Source organism: Hylaeus anthracinus, unplaced genomic scaffold (genome assembly GCF_026225885.1).
Source record: "Hylaeus anthracinus isolate JK02 unplaced genomic scaffold, UHH_iyHylAnth1.0_haploid 12000, whole genome shotgun sequence".
In the NCBI taxonomy this organism is placed as follows: Eukaryota; Metazoa; Arthropoda; class Insecta; order Hymenoptera; family Colletidae; genus Hylaeus; species Hylaeus anthracinus.
The window spans coordinates 8,870,484-8,893,889 of NW_026534347.1; the positions used below are offsets into that span (position 1 = coordinate 8,870,484).

Here is a 23,406-nt window from a genome sequence, read left to right on the forward strand (position 1 = left end):
CCTACCAACGTTGGCCAACCCTTCCCGAAAGATCCACCATGGTCAGCTGGCCTAGCAACGCAAGATCTCCCGTCCAGACGCGTCGAGAACTCGTCTGGTCGTCGCGCAGGGTAGCTTTGACCCCGCCATGCGAGATCCGCGTCCGGTGCAGCAGCACTGGCCCCCAAAGGGGTGAAACGACCTGGCGACCTTCGAATTTGCCGATGACCGCCGTCACGTCGACAAGAGCCCCGGAGAACAATGGTCCAGTGACAGTCTGGGTCCCCGAACGAGGGGTGAAAAGCGTCGGTCAATTATGCAAGGCGCCGCGAGTGTTTCCTCGTACAATGGACGCGCGCACTGTTTGCCAGCATTGAGGAAGCGGCGAGGGGGTTCGTCGTTGGCGTCGCTCGTCTCCGCTCGGACGCGTCGTGGGATACACCGCGGCGAGGAACTGTACACACAGGGTGGGCGTCAAGGACTCTCGAGGCGATGCAGGAGAGACGGACCGGTACGCCGACCATATGTGGACACCGTGTAGACGAACCAGCGTCGCGTGCGCTCGCACACGCGCGCGAGTCGCGCTCGCTTCGCCTAGACAGACACGGGCAGAATTCTCGAATGAAATGTGGAATCGGGTACCACGAGTGTAGATTGTTAATTGCGGATTAGGCAGCAAGTACGAGGGGATGATTTCTTTGGCAAGAGTAGGTTGAAGCATACTGGAGTACTCTTGGATGAGGTTTATCATTAGGTTGTCCCGAAAGTTTCTTTCGCGAGTTGCACTCAATTATTTTATGTGGTCGTGTTTCTATAAATAGACAATCTAATTTTATAGATATTCATGTTGTAATAGTAATGCAGCAAAATGAATCGTGCACAATTCAGTAATGTAACATAAAACATCAAATATTGTGCATGTATTACTCATTAATAAAGCGAAAGAAACTTTTGGGACAACCTAATAGATAACTCTTGACTTGGATGCAAATTTTTATTTTAGATAGAAGTTTATGCGGGAGATTTCTGCTTCGAATTTTTGTCTCCAGCAAGTCTAAAATTATAGCTGAAAAGAAAGACTCTTCCCAGTGCATATTCATGATTATTCATAACATCAAATTACTTTCTCGGAGTCTGCAAAGCTGCACTATTTATCATGCCTGTTTGCACATATTTCAAAGATGGATTACCAAGCGTGAAGTTACCTGAGGAAATCACTGGCGAAGCTCGAGATAACCTCTGGATTAAAAATTCACAAGCAGGAAGAGATACAATGCATTTCAAACAGGGGATCTTTCATTTAATTCCACGTTGTTTGGTTAGGAGTTTTCGAAGAGATTAATCAACTCAAAAGTGTGATTGATTATTAGATGACGGTATAAACTAAGATCAATTATTATAAATTGAAGTATATGGAGAAACCATGTGGAATATTTGCACATATTTCGAAGTGTAAGTCAAGTACTATTTACAATCAGAAAGAATTCCTAAACGAATACCATCCACATACAAATGCCCTAATAGTTCCTATCTACCGCATAATGTTAACATTTCGTAACAGTAGCGCCTCGGCCAAGTAATTCCTGCACACATAAATACCATCCAACCACTTAACCCAATGGTCCACAATCGTTCCAAGTACGTTTTGTATAAACATGCTGCGTCTGTTTGCTATTCTACACGGCGCCTCGTTCATTCCTGATTAAAACAAGCTTCGCGCAAGAAGAGACAGCTTCTGCTTGTAAAACCTCGGGTTTTCCAGCGCATATTCGAACGAATTGAGTTCGCGGAAAGGCGATCGCGTTAATGGCGAAATTCTTCGTAGGTTTCCGTTCGACGACGCCAGCTAATTGATTGGAAGCGGAACGCAACATCGGTGACGTTACGTGCGTCGAGATGCGGAAAAACTGCGAATAGAAAAATAAAGGGGGAAGGAAATTAAAAACTGTCGCGGGTATGCGTGTATACGGTTTCGAATACTCGTTTGTCGAGTTGTGTCCCAAGCCGCAGGACGGATACCGTGTTTCCTAGGGAGTCCACTCCGGTTCTCGAGGCAGCGCGTGCCAATGTAAGCGACTGTTTCGCGGCCCTGCACCGATCAATCGTCGGGTTTTACACCGTCGGGACGGAAACTGGTTCCGCAGGGACGTATTTGCGTTAATGGGGCGCCCGAATACCTACTAAGGCACACGACACGGACTGTGATCTCGAACGGAGAAATAGATATCGCGACTTTGAGCTTGGATGCCTTTAGCACGTTCACCGCAATATTATTCATGTATGGACGATGGGTCTTACAGAGAAGCTAGAAGAATTAGTCCTGTAGGTGAGGTGTTAAAGGAAATCTGGCTGAGATTTGCATATTCTCATGAGACCAGGAAGATAAATATTAGGTTGTCCAGGAAGTTCGTGCCAATTTTTAAGAAAACTTCAAAAGGCACATTTGAATTGTAATATACATTTATTTATATGTATATTTATTGAATTACGTAGATACCATTTTGTTCCACAACCTTCCCACCTTTTAAGGGATCTACATATATGTATATGTTATTTGTTTTCAACCATTTCGACATATTCAAACTTGCACCACCTATCAAAAATCAGCATGGACTTTCCGGACAACCCACTACCATGATAAATATTAGCCCTCTATGAGCTTTGTAACTTTCAGGTCACATGCTAATGTTATTTTACTAAATAATTTGTATTTCTTCCCAAGATGACGTATACGTTATACCTGCCGACATTTACTTCAAACTATTTCTACCGTGATGGGAAATACAACAATATTTTACGTAGAACTGAATCAAATAATCCATGAAACGATTGTGTGCAATTCATATGTTGCATACAAAAACTGCATACAAAAATTTCAAATGTTAATTATATTTTTATTTTTCATAATAACTCGACGGCATCTGTGACACCTACGATAAACGTTTCCATAGACCTGTCTATTACTGTTACAGCTCATCAAACGATCACTGCGAGATATCTTCGTATACCGATTGAATAAAAATATACAAAAGATTCATCTCGATATAAATATTCTCACACCTACTTACTCCATCCTAAAGTATCTAGACTAAGGGAGAATCCGGCAGCAAGTTGGGTGTCCCGATGACCAAGATCGACGCCCATCGATCGGGGGGCAATTCATGATCAAACGATCCCGGACTAACGTAACGTCTAATAAAAGCTTCGCCGCTGACTACTACACGCTTGTACCGTGGATAGCCGCGACACGCAGGATCAATTATCGGATGATCGAACACCGCCTCGTATCGCTTTCCTTTCATGCGCGGTCGCTCATTTGCGTAAGCGAGCCCCGAGCCGCTCGTAGACCCGTGGGCTCGCGGTGCAATCATAAATAAAAAAAAAAACCACGGCATAATCGGCGTAATTACGGAGCCAATGAGCGGTTCGTGGTCCCTAGGTGGGTACGGTAGGTATCTCTACCTACCCATCGCCTTTCGTTTCGACCGACCCACGTACAACGCAACGTGCTACGTACGCAACATCGCACGCGTTCTGGCAAAAACAAAAGCAGAAGGAGGGTTTCTCCTGAATGGGTAAACGAGCGGAAGGCGGCCGAAGGTACCACAGTTTGTAGAATTGTACTGCGAAATCGCGTGTCGAGGCTTCTAACTTCCAACTATGGCTGCAAAAGGAGATAAAGGTGGAGGTTCGGCAAGGTCGATGGTATTCCTCGAAACGAAAGGTGGAAGGAATTATTTGCACGTTTGCGTTTGGATTGCAGTTTATTTATTTTGGAGAAGGGGCAAACAATTCTTGTGGTGGTAGAAATGAGAATGTTAAGAGAAAAGTTACGACTATAACGAATGCTTCGATATTTAAATTAAAAATTTATCAGAAAGTGGAGTAAATCGATTTGTGCACCGAATGACTCAAGTATAACTTTTCTAAGCTTCACGACTAGGGCTGGGGTGAAAAATCACCAACAATGATTTTTCACGGTGATCACACAATCACGATCGCAGTCGTGATTAAATTTCGATCACGACCGTGATCCGGAAGATGGCGTTTCAGATTAGGGTCTCGTCGTCTTCCCTTAGCGGAAATTTAAGAAACTACAAATGAGTCAAATTTAAATTGTATTAAAATTATATTAACATTGCTTTTAGAGCATATTATAATACATATATAATCTAAGAACAACATAATTCATAATTTAAAAGAAAAGTGGAAAGAATGTTCTCTACCAATCCGAAGCGATCACGAAGAATCACGAATCACTGTGAAAAGTCAAATCGTGATTGAGAATGAACGTGATTGAATCACGAGTGATTCAAAAGTAGCAGTTCACGCCATCTCTAATCACGACTTTCCAAATATTTCACAATCACGTCCCGACAACACCTATCAATTCCCACCTCGCCGCCAAAACGAATGCAAACAACTTCCAAGAAACGCCTCGCCGAACTAAATTTCCTTATAGTCGGAGAAAAGTCTCGAAATCGTGCATAAATTCCTCGTTACCGAAGGAGAACGGAACAACGAAGGAAAATAAAGATGGCAGGCATCGAGCCGACGGGTAATAACTCCTTTCCCTCGGTTGCCGCTCTAATGGAGCCGCATCAGCGGAAAAATACGCGGTCATAAGATTCTTCTGCAACCGGACTTGGGCGCTTAACTACGTACACTCGAAGGCTGGATGCACCGCAGCGGTAGGAGTACGTTGCATGCGTCTATACATCTCGTCGGGAGGTTGAATTCTAGTCGTGGCGAGCCCTCGTAATCTTTAGCCCCCGAGGTCAGCACGAGCTCGTCCGTACCAGTGGAGATCCTCCGTAGATAGAGGGAAGCCCGGCTGAGAAACTCGTGTTGGTATGTAGTTGGTACACGATGGTACCTGTATTGGTAGATAGATACCCGACAGGCCTGTGGCCTCTCCGGAGGCTGGCCGCATATTATGCGGCCCAAGTCGTGCTCTGGCTAAGACAAAGGGTTCCACGGATGCTGCACCGAGATAGCAGTAGTGAGAGCACCCGGGTTCAAAGGTTCCAGGTTTCGGACGCCGGCGTCGTGGAATTACTGAATTTTGCCTCGCCTTTCTCCAATCCTGAGCTGGAAAGTTCAGCGATGGAGCGATAGCCACGTTTCGGGTGCGCAGACGTGGAACGAGTTCTGGTGATAATTGGGAGGGTGGAAGACGGAGGTGAAGACGGGAGGAAATTTATTTAAGCAAATAGTTTCCTATTTTCTACGGAGAAGGATCTTGGAAGGAAGCTTGGGAAGGAAAGATGAGGAAAACTTTGACATGGAAGAGATATTCATTATAATATTGTTGCGGCGGCGTGAAGATGCCGCAATATTGCGAAGTTGCATCGTCGCGGCAGCGTGAAGATGCTGATGTGAAGTGTGTTCTGAAGAGTGACTGGAAGCAGATCGTCAGGATGTTCCGGTTTCCAAGAGAACCGGCAACTTTTGAATGGGCAGAACGTCGCCAGACTTGCCATCGAACGAACGTGCTTATTAATTGAGTTTTTGTTATAGTTGATAAACGTTATGTGTTCTTGTTCCCTTTATAAAAGACGTGTTAATTATTTAAAATGACTACTCCTCGATGCGGCACCACCCTCCGGCGCAACAGTATTCTTACTCTTGTATTTAATTAATCTTCAGACCTACTGATCTGAATTGTACTATTACTATTACAATTAAAATTACAAATTTTTAAGACTTGAATTTATATGAAAGAGTGTAACGAATATTTTCTTCAAGATCATTTTAACATGCAATAATTGTTATACAAATTGTAAACTTTAATGCGGATTGTTTCGAATTTGAAGAATTTTTAACAAAACTTATTTATGTAATACAGTGAAAGAAACCTATCTTGCTTGGATGAATATGTACATACAACTTAACAGCAATAATTATGAGTCACTAAATCTGAAGCATAAGTTATACTAAATAACGCCAACATTATTACTGACAAATAGTGCTCCTCATTTCACGCCTTTGACATTTGAAATTACTAATATTTACACCATTTCACAAACTTAATACCTTGAAAAGCTGTAACACAGCTAATCCAACAAATACACATCTTGCAGTTCGTTACAGTTGCCAAGTAATAGATTCGTTGAAAATAAATGCACAAAATCTGCACTCCATTAATAACCAAAGTAATTACTCCTAGTCACGCGGTGACTACAGAGAGTGTACCACGTCAGTTAATCATCGTACGACTGAAATGTTCCAATTTAAATTTCCCCTTTTCTCTACACGGTTCAACTGGCTGCATTCTTATACTCTTTACGTTATATTCGTGCCGGTTGGCAGTTGCACGTTTGTTCTAGGCATACGCTAAAGATTAACATTTAGGTGCTGACTGTAGGAATACAACTTCACGTACGAAGAAACGTTACGAGCAACGTCTGTGATAAGAGATAAGGATGTTGTCGAACAGTGGTTTGTGAGTACTGCCAGGTGTAAGTAGCAACTAATAAAGCTGCGCTTATCTTGCCCTGATGTTCAAACGCTCGTCTCGTATGCTAAGACGTCTTTCTTAGCATACACTCCTCGAGACAGGAACTCAATTTACGGACAGAAATCTTTGACTTCTCAGAGTAAACATCATTATTCTGTGTTTGTATTGGGTTTCTGATGAATAATGTAATGGATACAAAAATTAGCCAGCGTTTAAAATTAAAACAAATAGTAATATTGTTGGTAGACAGATTGGTACAAGTGAACTTCTAATACTAAGCATCTAATGCCAAGTATTTGAACATTGTACTTCAACTTATCTATGTAAGAAAGGTAATATTTAATTTCTAGACGAAGAGAAGAGAAGAGTTAATATTCAAAACTCATACTATCTGGTCTATCTGATAGGATCTGATTAGATCCTAAGCAACATGTATACAGAAATATAAATAATGGTTACTTTTAACAGCGTTTTAATGCCTTCCTAATGCACATTCGTTGTTCGTAACACCTTCAAACACAACGCTTTAAATCAACTTTAAAGAGAACTCACGTTCGTCGTTTTACCCGCTAAAGTAAATAATGCCCCACGTAAATAATAATTTCCTGCAACCAAAAGGGCATAAAAGCGATGGCATTCTATCCGAAGGTATTCTAATCTCCATTCAAACGTGAACTTTGTCTTCAGGCACGAAAGGTTGCCGACCCTCCTAGAGTTAAAAACGGCATTACCAAGCGTTGAACTCTCCGCTTATAAAACGATTTTCTCTGGCACGCTCTGCAGCGGTACGAGCGCGTTCTCCAGCATCGAGAAGAGGTTCAGGCCCTGTCTCTTTGCTCACGAGAATGCAATCGCGTTCCTCTCGATACCCCCGAGTCGAAACGAGGAAGAAGCATCTAGAAAATCGTCGGCCCGTTCATCGTGGCAGAGGATCGCTCGAGCAATGAGCACCGAAGATATTCGTGATGCAATCGCGGATCTATGATCCTCGAGCTTGGCTCAAAACGCGGGAAATCTCAAGCATGGTGTCCCGGGACACCGCGTAGAGTCCGTCCAGGATCACGTCTCTCTTATGCATCCTGCACCGCGTCGAACGCTATAGCGGCCTTTCGAGCGTGACTTTAGCGTCGGTTTAACCTCATTCCTGCAGATGACGTCACTCTCGCCTTTCCCTCGACTCTGGACCTTCCAGCATCTCCCGAGATGTGCAACCAGCCATCTATCGACTATTATAGGCAGACGATTGATTATTCGTCCTGGTTAACGACTCGTTTCTAACGTCTTAACGTATTGGGTATGCGATACCGTTTTTACGACGGGGAGAATGCTAACAATTTTCATTGATGCAGTTTATAGTCAAGTATTTATTAATTCTGTTGTTTATAATTTTATTGGGAGAGTTTCTTAAAATTTGTGGAATTTTGAAATAGCGACGTAGGTACGGCTGAAGCTGAGAGTCTCGAATTTAATTTATAGAAAATTGTAGAAATCATCGAGCTGATCTTGTGTATCGTGTACACAATGTATTCTTTATTGATCTCCCGAAGAAATTGCATAATTTCTAAATGAAACTCATTTTGACTACAGAAAAAAACCGAGGAATCTGAATTTTTTAAATGGTTTATTCAGACGTTTCTCGGAGTACGAGCTTTCTTTTCTATCCGGGGAATGCAAACGAGAAACGCGAAGAACATAATTACTGCGATCGTTATTTCGGTGGTATATGTAGTTGGGGTGCCACGTTGTGAAAGTAAGTCGATTGTGAAATTTAATGGGCTATGATTCGGCACGATTTTGAGATAATACGCTTACTTTTTCCTTCTGTTGCGCTCGCGTCAGAATTCAGCCCGCTTTTATGTATTCATGAGAGGTCGTTTGTACCATTTTCTCTCGTCAGTGTCTGTTCTTTGTAATTTATGGCTGTAATCGAATTTTATTTTGCCTGGAACTCGACGTACGATCGCTTTATACAGTTAGCTAAATTACGGGCACTTCGAAGAACACCCCTTGATCATTCTTATTATTATTTATTGAACGTTCTAATCGTATGTGTAGAGGCATAAATATAAAATTAACACGTAAAATGTAAAATGATAATCAATAATAATAAATATATACAATAATAATAATAGTTAAATGTAAAATAAAATATCAACAGTTGTGCAAAGGAGTCCAAGTTTCAGCTAAAGTACTGTTTCTAAGGTAACCTTAATTTATTAGTACACGCGATTACACTAATATGTACGGTGAATATTGACTGTGGAATAATTTTAACTAATCAGAAACTCCATGTTTGTTAATTCTTTTGTGGTTTGTCAGTGGTTTTATCGCCCACGATAAAAGTTACAAAGAGTTATCTCTTTCCATCCTAGGCGCCACGAGATTACTAATAATTGCGCTATCAAACAGTCATTGGGTTGAATTATGGTCGTCATTAGCGCGAAAATTTTGCAATTGCGACGAACAATACCAACACGCGGTAAAAAGTTACTCGGTGCTTAAAAGTGCCACAAATTATACGTCCCTATCGCACCTCTGAAACGAAACCGACGATAATTTCACAAATCCATGCCCATTCGAAGTTTCTAATGACAATGGTTATTGGAAAACAGCCAATCAGACTTACGCGAGCCGTTACGCCTCGCCTCTGGTATTTATCGAGCGATAGAAAGCCGCAAGTGTCATTGTTTGAAATTACCTTCTTGTATTACAGGTTGCTGCAATTTTCAAACAGTATCGTATTAAAAGAAACTCGTGTTTCAGGCCAATCAACGTTTATGGAATATCGAAGAACGTGTTCGACCTTATTTAATGAAAAATACGATTTTATAGTTAAATCTCGATACAATAGAAATGAAATTTTATTATCGAATTGTAGAATTTGTTTGAAGAGTTCCTTCTATTTTAACAGAAGCATTTTGTGATCGGCTATTTAGGTACCTAAATATTTTTGTTATTTATTTCTTTGAATACTACATGCTCGTAAATTTTCCTGCTTCTTCGTCAGATCATTTTATAGAATGGCTCCTTCCAAGAACAAAACATTCACGCGAGACTTCGATGCGATTGCAAAGATTCCATTAAAAATACCCAGCAAGTAGCAATTACAGATGATTATCGACACAGACTAATGGCTCCTGCGTCTAGAACACATAGTCACGAGAAAACGACGATAGACGTCAAGACAGTCGATAGCTTATAAAGAAATTAACATTTTTTTCCCGACAAGACATGCTTCTTTTCAAGTCCATCTATAAAAATGAAGGCGATGTATGTGTCTTCAACGGCGTGTATGTATATGTACGCGTGTGGCCTGTGCGCGTATTCTTTTCCTCGAGGCTGCTCCAAAGCAGGTGAGGTATCCCATAGAAAGGTATCCCATAGAGATCCGACGTCAATACCCTCTAACTAAGATGGGCCTTAAGGGTCTGCGCAAGGGTTTTAAGTGTTCCATCGATGTTCCAAAAGCTACGGCAGTGCCTGTCGACTTTTGAGCACATTGTATCTGGGAAACCCATGAAGACTCGACCACTTGCCCCGGAGTCGATTTTCGAGGGTAAAGGGAAAGGTCTCAGGCTTGAAACCAGGTGATGGAGACTCTTTCACATTGCGTGGGATGTACATACAAGAAAAAGTTGCATTTAGTGGATTTAAATACGTAATTAATTACATAGTTTAATATGAACAATAATATATTCGAATATGACTGGTACAGGGAACCATTCGTAACAATTTTATTTTTAACCGACTTCGAAAAGTAAGAGGTTACTCAATTCGACATGTATTTTTTTTTTTTTAAGGTATGTTCACCGATTACGCTGAGATGGCTTGACTAATCGGACGGAAACCTGTTGCATCTTGTAGAGCATGAATCCCCGGTGGTCCCATTCTCAAGACATTTTACGATTTTTCTAATATATATATATATATATATATATTTTTCTAAATATTTGAACCAGATCGGCGTGATCACATCTACGAGGCAGGATATCATGCTCGACGTTCGCTAGAAACTGGTCGATGTGACAAATTGCTCGATATCAAAGGATCGAAGTCAACGGGCGCAGGAGTACGGGGCTTGCGCAATCGATTTATCAGCGACGCCGATCGTGTCTTTCCATAGAAAATAATGGCCCACGGCAATGGCAAAACAGACTGTAACAATGCACGTTACATCGATTACATTTGCAGTCACTTTCCTAGGTGTCCCCGCGACGGAAACGCTCGGCGACGAAGAAAAAACCGGAAGAAATTCGTGTGGGCCGCGCGTGTCACGCGCGTCATCGGTATTCTGAGGTTTTACGGCACCCATTGCCCCGTGCCTGCCACGATATTATGGGCATTAATAAGAATTTTTCCCATAAATTACTCAGTCGCATCGAGATCCCCTCTATTTTCAGCGATGCGTTCGATCCTATTCTAATCATATGGATGACATTCTAATGTCATTCCTCTTGTGATCTCCTCCTTTTATTTCTTTCCCTCCCTCTCGCGGTCGGAGAGCCTCAACACGAACCGATTAATGTTTCTCTGTTTCAGAGTAGGCGCGTCCTTAGAGGAGGCAGAATACATTTTTCTTTCCAGCGTGCATCGCGGGGACACCGAACGCATCCTACATCATACTCGAACCGAGTGGACGCATCCATATGTACGCATAACCATAAGACGACATCCCAAACGTGGTATTCCTGACGTCGAACCGATGCGGCCGAGTCGAACGCATCGTTACCGTGACGAACGTTACCACACTGCTCCGACCTAATCGGCTTCGTTTAGTGCATTTCAACGAATTATGCGCCGACATTTCCGACTTTGTCTACGTCGGAATAAATTTCTTTCCACCGCGACATGTGAACTCGCCCATGCACCTTCTACGTTCGTCGTTCCGAGAAACGCGGTGACTGACAATTATGCGGTCCATTGTATCGAGAAAAGTGCAGTTTTGAAACATAGACGCGCTGAAAATAGCCACTATGCGGACGAGAGAAGTTTAGTTACAAAGAGTTTGTTGGATGAGGGAATTATATTCTTAGAGATTCGCGAGGAACGTGGTTATTCGACTTCTGGGGCTCTCAAGTGTGGATTTATTTGGGATTATTTTGATGTTGGTGTCAAGAAATAAATACAGTCAGTCGCATAAGTATTCGTACCTTCAGTGTTCATTGAAGAAGTTCGTTTAAATTAAAGGATTGATGTCATGTTTTCTAAATAAATTTTTAATTATAAATATGTACATGTGTAAAGTTTATTCGTGGACATATATTTATAACGAAACATTGATTTAGAAACATGAAACCTATCATTTTATACAAATTGCGTAGAATTAGTATGTAAGCGTATAACGTGTATATGTATATATATGTATGTATATGTATATATATAACCTAAGGTTGTAACGTATACTAAGTTCGGGAATACTCCCGAACTTTCCTTGCCCCCCCCCCCTCGCTATTGTTTTGCCACAAGTAAATACGACCGAACGGCGAGGCGAGGGACAGTTATGATTGGAATACAGACATCGGCCGTGTAAGGAAGAATTCACTGGTTTTTATTTTTACACCTATCCTCTTCCAAATTGTAAAGAGTTCCTCCCCTACAAGTACTAAATATTTATTTTTATTAAGGAAGAGTTCATGTGCTTCTGAGCGGGGGTGTACACTTACGTTCTACTCCCTACCTGTAATATAAATTATTTTTCTCCTAACAAAGAGTCTCGCTTTCTCAGAAATACGATTCACCTACATCGCAGTCCTTTTCAGAATACCCGGAGAAGTACCAAAAGAAATGATCCCAATTTCATCCCTGCCGATGGTACGGAGCAACGAATAATCCATAAACAGAAGCTTCCCATGTAGACTCAGTGGCCGCAGCATCCAAAGGGTAGGTCACAGGGAAGAGCAGAGGAAGAAAAGGTGGACAGCGCTAGGTTTTCCCCGTGGGTCTCGAGGTTTGAAAAGGTAAGCCACCTAATGGTCCGGTGCAGTGGCAGATGTCACATGCTCGGCGGGCCGATGTTTTCGAAACTGGCGTTTTGCCGCCAACGCAAGCCGATGGCTTCTTACCCCGGCGTTCAAGTCTCCGGCGGCTACTAACGATCCCGCAAACATTAGGCGCTCGAGGTCCCGGGGAGACCGCGAAGAAGAAATTCCAGGCTTGTGCAATTCGCGTGCCCGAAGGCCTGGTTATCGACACGAAGTTTCTTTTTCGACCGGCCACCGTGTGTGCAATAAGTCCGTGAGCCAATTGGAACGCGGCACATCGAAGGGGAACAGGCAAATCTTGCTCGTAACGTCGGTTCGACACGGAGCTCGCGGAGTCGATGACGAAAGGCGAAATTTAAAAAAGGAACGTCGAGGTACGCGCGAATAAAGAATCGAGGGAGGAAGATAAGGGAGAAAGAATAAGGAAAGAAGGCGGTGTCCCTTTGTCGCGTCCCAGTGATTGAGATCTCATGAACGCAATCGGTGCAAAGTGTATTCGAGGAAGAACGAACTTGAAGGATAAGGATATTGTTGCTTCTCTTCTATAATATTCTATGATTTGCGAGTGAAACCGATTTGTATGTAAGAGTTAGATGTTAATACTTTATGGGCCAAACGTTTTTTCTGCAGACAAATTGCAAGGCATTGATTGTCGAAGTTTCCTTGTCCCCCTTGCCGTATTGACGACGGCTGTGGTAATAAAGAAACATCCGACTCGTATCGAAGTGAGTTTTATGTAAACGGTCTACGTTCTTCAAATTTCGAAGAAATTCCTCCCCTACAACTCAAATTCTGTACCTCGAATCTCACACGTTGTTACAGGTTAAAGGGTTAACCGTGAAACAATGTCCCCCTCGGAGAACGGAATACAATTCACGGCGCGGAGGGTAAACGCGCAGATGTACCGAGGTCAGGCGTGTTTATAGCGACTGTATCGAATTCACCGTTAGCTCCTAAGCGCGATACACCTCTGACAAGGCGATCGGATTGCGGCACGACCGCGCGAAATCGGAGTAAGGTCGGTCGAGTGCTAATTCAGATCGCGAGGGTCGCTTTTTCTCCGTCACGGTGTCAAAATGATCAAGAGCGATTGGCCGAGCTTGGCCGCCGGATAAAAACCGATATATCTGGTCGCGTAGTATCCGCGACAGGCTACAAATGGTTCCCGCGGATCTGTTTACGTTTGGGGGCCAGAATTTATGGGAGGAACGTGCGTCGGTGCGCGTACGTGAAAGTCTAGCTCCGCGCGATTCCGAGGAAGAAACACGCCACCTTTATAAATCTTTTGGCTGAAAAGCGACCACGGTATGCCGGAGTTTTTACAGAAAACGCGCGCGACCGAGCCGCGTTTCGGCGGACGGAACGCGCAAAAGCGTGCTTCGACGTCGGACGTGGATACCCCGGGTCCCGTGTTGCACGGAGGAAGAATGTACGCAAGAAAAGTTAAGGCGTGTCGATCTACCGGACCGGAGAGACCGTCTCGACTGTCGTTTCTCCGGAAACTTTCGCCACTGCCGAGCGAACACGTCGGATCTGCCATAGACGACTTAGACGTCGGGAGAACTCGTGGCCTCGGATAGATAACGCTCGAAGGAGGCGTTGAACTTGAGGAATATTCTGTGGAAGATGCATGGGAAGATTGATCTTTGGGTAAACACTAGACGAACGTGTTGGTGAAGATATTGGAGATATCGAATGTCTTTAGAGTGAGGTTGTGGTTCATAGCTTAATATTCTAATGCTGTACAGGATTACATACAAGGATGCATAGAACGTGCTGTATTAACAATGTACAGAAATCACAGAAAATTAAATGGACAACGTATGACGTCTCTATGTCTATTGAAGAAATTTGTTTAAATTAAATGGTAGGTTTCATGTTTCCAAGTGTATTTTTACATAGACATGTTCATGTATTAGGTTGTCCCAGAAGTTTCTTTCGCTTTATTACTAATTAATATATACACAATATTGTATGTTTTATGTTACATTACTGAATTGTGTACGATTCATTTCGCTTCATTACTGTTACAGCATCAATGTCTAAGAAATTAGATTGTTTGTTTATATAATAGGCAATAGAAAATAATTGAGTGCAACTCGCGAAAGAAACTTTCGGGACAACCTAATATATATAAATATATATAAATATATAAGCTTATTCATATACATATTTATAATGAAGAATTCATTTATTAATATAAAAACTGTTATATAATGTAGTCGAACATCTTCAATAGTTATAGAGGGTACCAATATTTATGGGATCGACTGTGTGTATGATATACTGGTATTTGAAAAAGGAATCTGTTCTAAATATTACTTAATTATTACTATGGATACATATAATTCAAACTATTTGAGTCTAAATGTTAAATATAGGGGTGGTTCTTTGACTATTCAAATGGCCACATTTTGCAGCATAAAATAATCCCCACGAATGATAGTGTTATCTATTGCCAGATTTCGTTTATAAGACTCCAAATTACTGACAATAATTAATTGGTAATTATGTATTGATACTACAGACCTGGATTGTTTTCGTCGACAACACATAAACCAGACTTGATGGTTACATAAAAATTGTGGTTAAATATCAGTATATTCTAAAGTGATGACACTCCACACCTATAAAAACTATATAACCTAAATATTTTCACTCATAAAATATGAATTGGACTGTGTCGCTACTCTAACCTTACACAAATTTCTATTGCATAATATCTGCATAAAAACAGTATATTCCAAATTAGCGATACTCTATACCCCCAAAAGGATCATATTGGACACCCTAAACATTTTAGCGATCCTGCTCTAACGTCCCACAGACACTCCAACCGCCCATGTCGAAAATGACGCACCGGTGCGAGAGATCCGTTCGTGCAAAGTCACTCACCGATTCAGAAGCGATCATTCGGTCGACGAAATATCCAAGGCGAGGCATTCGGCACGCTGCACGTACGAAACTTCAAGGAAACGAACGTTCACTTTCAAAACAAGCGTGTCCCCGGTGTTATCGTAATCGCGTGCACAACACACGGAACATTCGAAGCATCCGTTCCGATAACTCCGTTATTGCACTTTCACGTCAACCAAGTTCCCTCGTTAGGAAAAGCTTGCACGTTGTCCCGGGGTGGGAAACGTGGATCACCACCGATAAGGATCGTCGATCGATCGAAAAGGCGCGGGGTGGTCACGCGAGACGCTCGGACACGCGCGAAATAAGCCACAGCAGACGTCTCCGGACGGGCACGTCCGCGAGATCAACTGATCACGGTGCCACGCGAGATCGAGTTTACGCGGCCGATAAGAGGTGTACGCGCGCACGCGTTATCACTGTCAAACACATTGACGCCGCACTCTGCGTCCGCCTGGCATCGCTTCCACGAACCCGTTCTCGGCCGTTTCGAGTTCCCCGCGACCACGGGAGAGAAACGAATTCCTGCGTCGTTCCTTCCAGCGCATAAAATCCGAAAGTTTATCGTCTTCGTTCCTGGCCAACCTGTTTCCGCTGACAACAATACCCCAGGGCCCTCGCTAGCCTCCCTCTGTCAACGCGTCCGGGGTGCTCCCTTCGTCGAGGACTCGTCGTCGTCTGTCCACCGGCTGGGATGATACTCGAGTATCCACCCACGTCGCTGAGCCGTCGACGTTAACGTTAAACGACCGTACGACGATTTCACGATACGGCACACACCGTCGTTTCACGGATCACTCGCGATTCCACGGTGTAACAGCGCGAGGAAGAGCGCGCAGCGTCAAACAACACGCGAGAAAGGAAGAGAGGCGGCTTTCACGAGAATTCCTGCCGATCTTTCGAGGCCTCCTCTTCGGTCCGCGCGTCTCACCTTGCGGAGAGCGAGTCTCCAGGTCGGCCATGCAACGACGTACAGGTCCACGCTGGCCAGGAGTCTCTCCTCGCCTCTCCTGCACCTTCGGGCCTCTCCCTTTCCACCTTCTACCACCACCACCGAGCTCTTTGGTACCGCCACCACCACCGTCGGCATCGGAGTCGCCACCACCGGAGTGCCTCTCCACCTTCTTCTTCTTCGTTTGCCGTCAGACTTCCTCGCCTCCCTCGCCGCCCCTCTCTTACCAGCCAGAAGACAACTCCTATCCTTCCCTCCCCACCACCTTTACCTGTGCGCCTCCGCGACTCTCACCTTCCTTCTTCTTTCACCTCGCCGCCAACTTCTCTCGTCCTTCTTCGTGCCTCGCTCGGTTTCTCTACTCCGCTGCTCTAGCCAGGTAGAGAACGGCTAGGTATATACGCGGGCCCCCAAGCCACGAGGGACCCATGAAGAGGGGGCTGGGACTCACGGGGCCTTTGTCGCTACGCGGAACGCTTCCAGAGTGTGGATGCACGGCCACGCATGATCCCCCTCGGTCTTCTACACCTGAGGGTTGCGCACGGTGCATCTGGACTTGGAAAAAAACATGTGTTCCTCGAGTGTCTGCCGCGACGGAGGATGGGGGCGAGAATGGGGGCTGAGTTTCGGCCTTAATCGACTAATTCGCCGGTGCATCGAGCGGAAAATGAGGTTTTGAAGGAGCCCCTGTGGGGTGGTCGTCTTGTGAAATTGTCTCAACCGTGTATTAGTAGAGTATTTTGAATTTTCACTGTATTTTCATTGTATTAGTAGAGTGTTCTGAATTTTCACTGCACCTCCATTAGACTTTCTGTGCATTGTTCCGTGTACTTTGGAAATTCTCGACCAAAACCTCGATTTCACGAATTGCTCCAATTTCGTGTTCGACGCGTGGCCGTTGGACCATGGTGATCAACATTCACCAGAGGTGTACCGTAAACGTTTCCAGAGAAGCTTTTTGTTAGAGACTATCGCGAAATCGATTCTAGGGCGAAACTGCGACCTTCCCGAGGCTTCCTAGTGCAGCTGCAGGTTAGGTAGAGAATCTCGAAGGCGGTATCTTATCGAATATTGCGCGTCAATAAACTAGCGTTTTGCTTGCAAACGTTGAATCGTCCGTTGAAACTTGAGACTCAATCGAATATACGTGCATTTATTTGAATTCCACGAAATCGGCTCACTTATTTGATCGATGAGTCGTAAATGACCTATTTGGAATACCTACTCGTAAATTTGACGATTTATCTCCTTTCTTTGATAAATTATCGTGGATTTTTTTTTATCTATGGTGTCTCTTTTATAAAACGCTGTTTAGTCATTTGTTTCTTAACGCTTTGACTCCAAAGAGCGTGTATATACGCCCTCGAGAAATGGATTCAGAGAAATGTTTATATTAGTTAAATCAATTTAAATATAGAAAAATTTCCTTTTGTCAATTCTCTGTAAAATGATATTTTTTTTAAATTCGATTGTTCGGCTGTTGTTTTTTTTTGCTTAAGACAACAGCAACAGGATCAGAACAGCAGGTCTTTTAAGTTTTTAATTTTTATTTTTGAAACTAAACGTCTTACGAAGAAACTGTAAATATAAAAAAGATCCGTCTTTATAATTTCCAATTAGCTGATATTTTTTTTTAAATTCACACGTCTACGCCTCTTACAATTTCCAGCAACAATCGTCCCGCGATCAAAGAGTTCATTGTCAGTTCATTATACTTTCGAACTTTGAGACTTCTCTTACTGAGCATAATAAAGATATTGCACAAAATAAACGATAAAGATAAATTTCTAAATTTTGCATACGGGTTATAAAAACCTAACCTCTCTAGAAGGACGGACGGAGAGCGTAATGAAGACGTTGTATAAAATAAAAGATAAAAATTAATTTCCTGTATTTCACACAGACATTTACATAAGACGTGTTTCAGCGTCTGCTGGCATTAAAAGCGTGAAAATGTTCGCTCGCGCTGTACTCTACGTTGAATTACGTAAAAGCCACCTTAGCCAGGCGCGAAAATACATAGTGCTTGGTTTCCAAGAAGAATCTGCTAATCGGTGGAGTTTCTTGGAAGATGTCTTTTCGAGATTGCACTTTCTCGAGGATTCCACCGATCTGTCGCTTTTTCCGCGAGGCACGCGAGAGTCCTTTACCATAAATCTGCAATAACGCATTGCGCTTGGACGAAGCATCGTCAATAGAGAGAGATCCTCCGAGGTTGCGCCTCGAAGCGAGAACGCTGCTAGTCGGCGAGCAAAGAAAGAAGCGGAGGTTCTATGGAACTAAAGGTCGAAGCGAAATACCAGGCTGACGTGAAAATAACGGGGATTCCTTCAAAAATGTGAATGTTAAACGTAAACGACCGTAGTTCCGGGATGAAGAAAGCACAAGGCTCTGGTTAAACATTCGTTTCTCTTCTGATAGAGTTACGGCCGGCCGAGTTCCCATTTTTTACAGTGACGAAAAGTAAGAGGTAGACAAGTGTGTGATTTCGATGTTAGCCATCAATAGATACAAGTATTCTTTGTCGGTTGGTAAGAACGAGCTTTTTGTGGTAATATTTGGATTAGTGTTTGCTCTTTTTGACCAGATAAAGGAAATATTCTCTACTTTTCTAGACTTCTAGTTTTCATGTCTCTAGATACCCTATTTGAAATAAAAATAACAGAATTCATCGAATAATGTTGATAAGTGCAAATTGTAAGTCTTGAAAGTCTTGGAAGTCTGAATCATTTATTTTAGTATGTATATTATACTATATGTATATTATTATATGTTATGTTATATTATATGTATATTAGTATGACTACTCCGTTTTCGATTCTCTTTTTTTATGTTTATCGGTACGTGATATAAATCTAAATAAGAAGTTCGATTAGTAATAATGAAGAGAACCGCTCTACTCTAATAGTTATAAATACATCAATATTTTTTGTTATATTTACAAAGCGTACTGAGGATAATTCAGAAGAAGAATAAAAAATAAATTCATAAATATCCAAACGGTTGCATTTATTAAAATTTGTTCATTAAAAAATTCAAGAAGAATTTAAAACATATACAATTACTTTTACGAAAGGTAATCTGCAAAATTTCTCTGAAGCAGCCAATCTATATTTACCAAAACGATCCTAACGTCAATAGAGTACTAAGATATTAATCTCGTGTTCCTCTCGAACGATAAAGTTTCCATTGAAACTGACTTTTAGCAAGCATACAAAAACCATTTACTTAATTACATCACATCAAATAAAATTTCGTTACCTATCACAAGTTTTCATTAAATTATTTTAATTACGGACAGCAATGAGACACCCCAGATCGATACTTGTCACTTTCCCAAACTTTCTCGATTTCGAATAGGTTTCGTGTGAAATTTTTTGGAGTACCTGAGGGAACTATGATAGCCAGGGTTTTCCTATAGACTACTCGAGAAAGCCACGCTCGGGGGGGTGGCTTCTCGGTTGTCAGCAGGTGCCTGCCGATGCTCCGTTTCGATCCTCTCAGAGATCACCCTCGGGCCACCCTTGACATTTTTCACTTCGAACACTGACGCGGCATTGTACCCTTCGAGTGATTTTACTATTCCTATGGCATTGTTTGGCGTCGGTGGAACCTTCACTCCCACAAAAAGGGCCCCCGCGGAGAGACACAGTCGCGTTAACAGGCACAACAACGCCGGGAACAATGCTGCAAAATTTAGGAGCAAGAACAACCTATTCTGATTCCATTTGTCATTGTTCGAAGGTTGGCTCATCGATGGGATTGTTCCTTCTGCGGCGAGGCTCTCGACTTCCTCGAAGGACGACTCAGGAATCCACTGCGAATCTTTAACGATCGCTTAAATCGACAATCCTGCCGTTTTCGATGCGAAAGCGAAACCTATGTAATGACATTTGAAAAATTGTTTTGGGGAACCTCAAACTTGGACCACAATGGTTTCGGTATTTTGGGAGGAGCAAGACAAATGGGCAAAGAAATTGAGCATATATAGTTTTAATTTTTGTTTGGACATTGTGTAGAAGTGAAAGAGAATGAATTTTTTTAAATGCTGGAAATTAAGGGATGCGAATAAATTTTACTGTATCGTTTCAAAAAGTTCTTTTTAATTACGATATGTCTATCTTCATCGTAAATTGCACCCTTATTTTGTTTAAACGTTCTAATCTAGTATACTATTGAAAACATATGTATTTGTCACTTAATATATCCAAAGATGACCAACCAAAACTAAAGACGTTCATATATAAAATTTTTCATGACAATGAGTATTACCCTCGTAAACAGTAATAAATAAAACGTATAAGAAGCATTTTATTACGTCCGTATTACGCCTCCCAACACTGAAACAAGTTGTGTTTATTAACCGACTTTGAAAAGGAGGAGTTTACTGAATTCGACATATATATATATAGAATAATTTCGATTGCCTGTACGTAAAACAGGAACACGCCGAATTCCAATCTGATTCGCTGGGCCTCTCGAGATTACTTGGTTCAGAAAATGGCGATTCACTTTTCACGGTGACGCTAATTATCGGACGCACAGGTTGCCGCGGGACGATAATGGCGATCGCACGAGTTCGCCAGGAACGAACAGGTGATTTTATGTGCGCGTGGGCCTAAATTTAGCCACGATATAACCTCTCCTGCTCTCATCTTTCGATTCCTCCCCTCTGTCGACGAATTTGTCCCCTTCCGTTGCCCACCCTTCGAGCTGGACCCACTCCTCGTCCTCTCCCGTTCGTTTTCTCGTTTGCTCGCGGTTCGCTGAAACTCCGTGGCTCGATCTAACGCGTGGATGACGAAATTATGCTCTTTGCGGAACGCTTGAAAAATTCGCCGCGGTCCCCCACGTGCAATTAAATGAAAAGTCTCGCTCGAACGAAGCTGAACATGCCGCCTGGCTTCGACGACGATATAATCGTGAACTAATTATGTTGGAATTTCATTCAGTTGGCGTTGATGTAATGAATACGAAGTCGACGCTGAATTAATGGCTACTGGCTGTGACGAATGCAAAATTGACCGGACTGTGTCTTGTATGTCCTTGCACGCGAGGGAAAAATAAATATTACGCGTTCTTACTGCTTAGTGTATTAATTAATCCACTGTGACTGATTGTAGGAATGTAAGTAGCGGTTTGTATTTTCAATGAATTAGACGAAAGCTGCTGCATTTTAGTTGCTTCGATAATGGTCGGTTAGAATAGGATTTATTATTAGTACAGAAAATGTGATTATTAGGCAGCTGATGTTCATGAAAATTCATGTTTTCATTGGTATAGAAAACGAATTGAAACTTAAATGAAAGTATGTCTTGTCTTTTAAACAGAATAATATGCATATTATGGTTGGTATACTATGATTTGCCATAAATCCATAAACTTCCGCAGTCTAATAATTGGAGTGTGTAATATTATCCACCACCTAATCGATAAGTATATTAACACTTTCAGACCCGAATTATTATTCCACTAAATTTCTAATGTAATTTAATTTTCAGAGTTAACTTGGACTAAAATTATCATGGAAAAATATAAAAGAAGAACATAATACTGTAGGTTTTGAGGAAAACTGGTCTTTCTTCGTGTGCACAAATAAGGGCATTCGCCCTTAAAAGATAGTGTCGGTAATTTTTTCAATTGTAGACGCCAGATCAGAAAGGATTAATATCAACGAAAAACCCACTAAACGCGTGTCTTTCTTCAGATTGAAGACCACCATGTAGCATACTGTGCATGGAAAAGTCACACAGTTCTCCAAGGATGAGAAGGATGAATTAACCTCACCGTTGGATCGTTCGAGTTAAGTAAGGCGAAGGTCAGAGTTCGACGGAACGGCACCCGCAATTTTCTGTCTTCTACGAACGTAGATACGCGGTAATCGACGCTCCGTTGGCGTACGAAGAGTCGTGGAAAATTTAATGCGGTTCTATCGTTATCGAAAATCTCGCCGGAGCATAACGCACCCGCGCTCCAGCGCCGCGGTATCCCCAGAATCCGCGCCGATTCTTCAAAGTCCTCGTCGCTGGCCGCGGCGTATACTTTCCAGTGCCACTTTTATCTGATTCGCGCACGGGGAACGCACGATCCTGCAAGAGGAATGCGAGTTCCAGCGTTCCTACGGCAAGCATCGGAGCGGAGAACAGGTTGGCGAATAAAGCAACGCGCCAGCTGTAAATCGCGCGTCGAAGCGCGAGATACGAGCTTGGCCCTGTCCCGCTTGACGTCCGAGCAGCCACCATAGAGATTGATCTTGCGCTTCCTTATGGCCGTCATCGTCGTCCTTACGATCGGAATTATTGTCTTGATCCGCGTTGCGGATACGCCGGGAATTCCACGAAACGATCTGCCCTCCGGGGGTCAGCCTCGCTTTGGCTCGCGCGTGGTACCATTTTAACGTTCACGCTGCCCGTCCGTTCCTAAATGGCCCGTAGCCGAAAAGTAGATCCAGAGATTATGATCGGTGTCAAACGAGAACAAGTTGGACGCGAGAGATATTTCCTCGTTGGACGGAACTGTCGACTTGTGTAGGATTTGTATTACATCATCGCGTATGCTCGAGCCACAGAGTTGTGTTCATATTTGAACCGTTCACTGCGATCGATTAACTCAACTATTTGAGAAATTTTTAATTCAAGTGTCAAAGCACTTGGCATAGACATAAATTTTTGTATTTAAAATAACTTCGCTGAAAAGGAAAGAACTTCTTTTCAATATTTATTTGAATTTATGTGCATTATTTCGTCGTATTTCTCAACTTTATCTTTTATGGAGTTAATCGATTTGTGCGGTTCATTTAACACTAAACACCAACCAGTCAATTGATTGTTATTTATAAACTTTTGTGAATACTTCGCGTATACAATACATCAATCGTATACAATTGTTTTCTTTATTATTGAATCTAGTACGACGTGAAATATTTTTGCATCCAATTGAAGAATGTGTCTTTAGGACCAGTCGTTTGATCGATCATGGTAGAAATAGGTGCAAATGAAATGTCGGTAGGTTTAGTGTTAATAAAATCTTACAGAAAATCGTAGAATGAAAAAAATTATATTTTCTAGTAACAATTAAAGGTTCATTTCACACATTAATATGAATAATAAAATAATAGG

At 42.4% G+C, this 23,406-nt stretch overlaps 1 protein-coding gene across 3 annotated transcripts in view; it reads right to left on the bottom strand.

The window, feature by feature from the left end:
* LOC128890145 (epidermal growth factor receptor) overlaps positions 1-23,406 on the bottom strand; it is a 232,588-nt gene that overhangs the window by 79,169 nt on the left and 130,013 nt on the right. The window contains exon 1 of one of the 3 annotated variants that reach the window (XM_054148381.1): positions 15,316-16,401. The exons of 1 other annotated variant lie outside the window; for it this stretch is intronic. The gene's annotated coding sequence lies outside the window, so the exon portion shown is untranslated. Of the gene's footprint in view, positions 1-15,315; positions 16,402-23,406 lie in introns of those variants that run through there. One more of the 3 variants, XM_054148380.1, reaches the window with a different exon arrangement.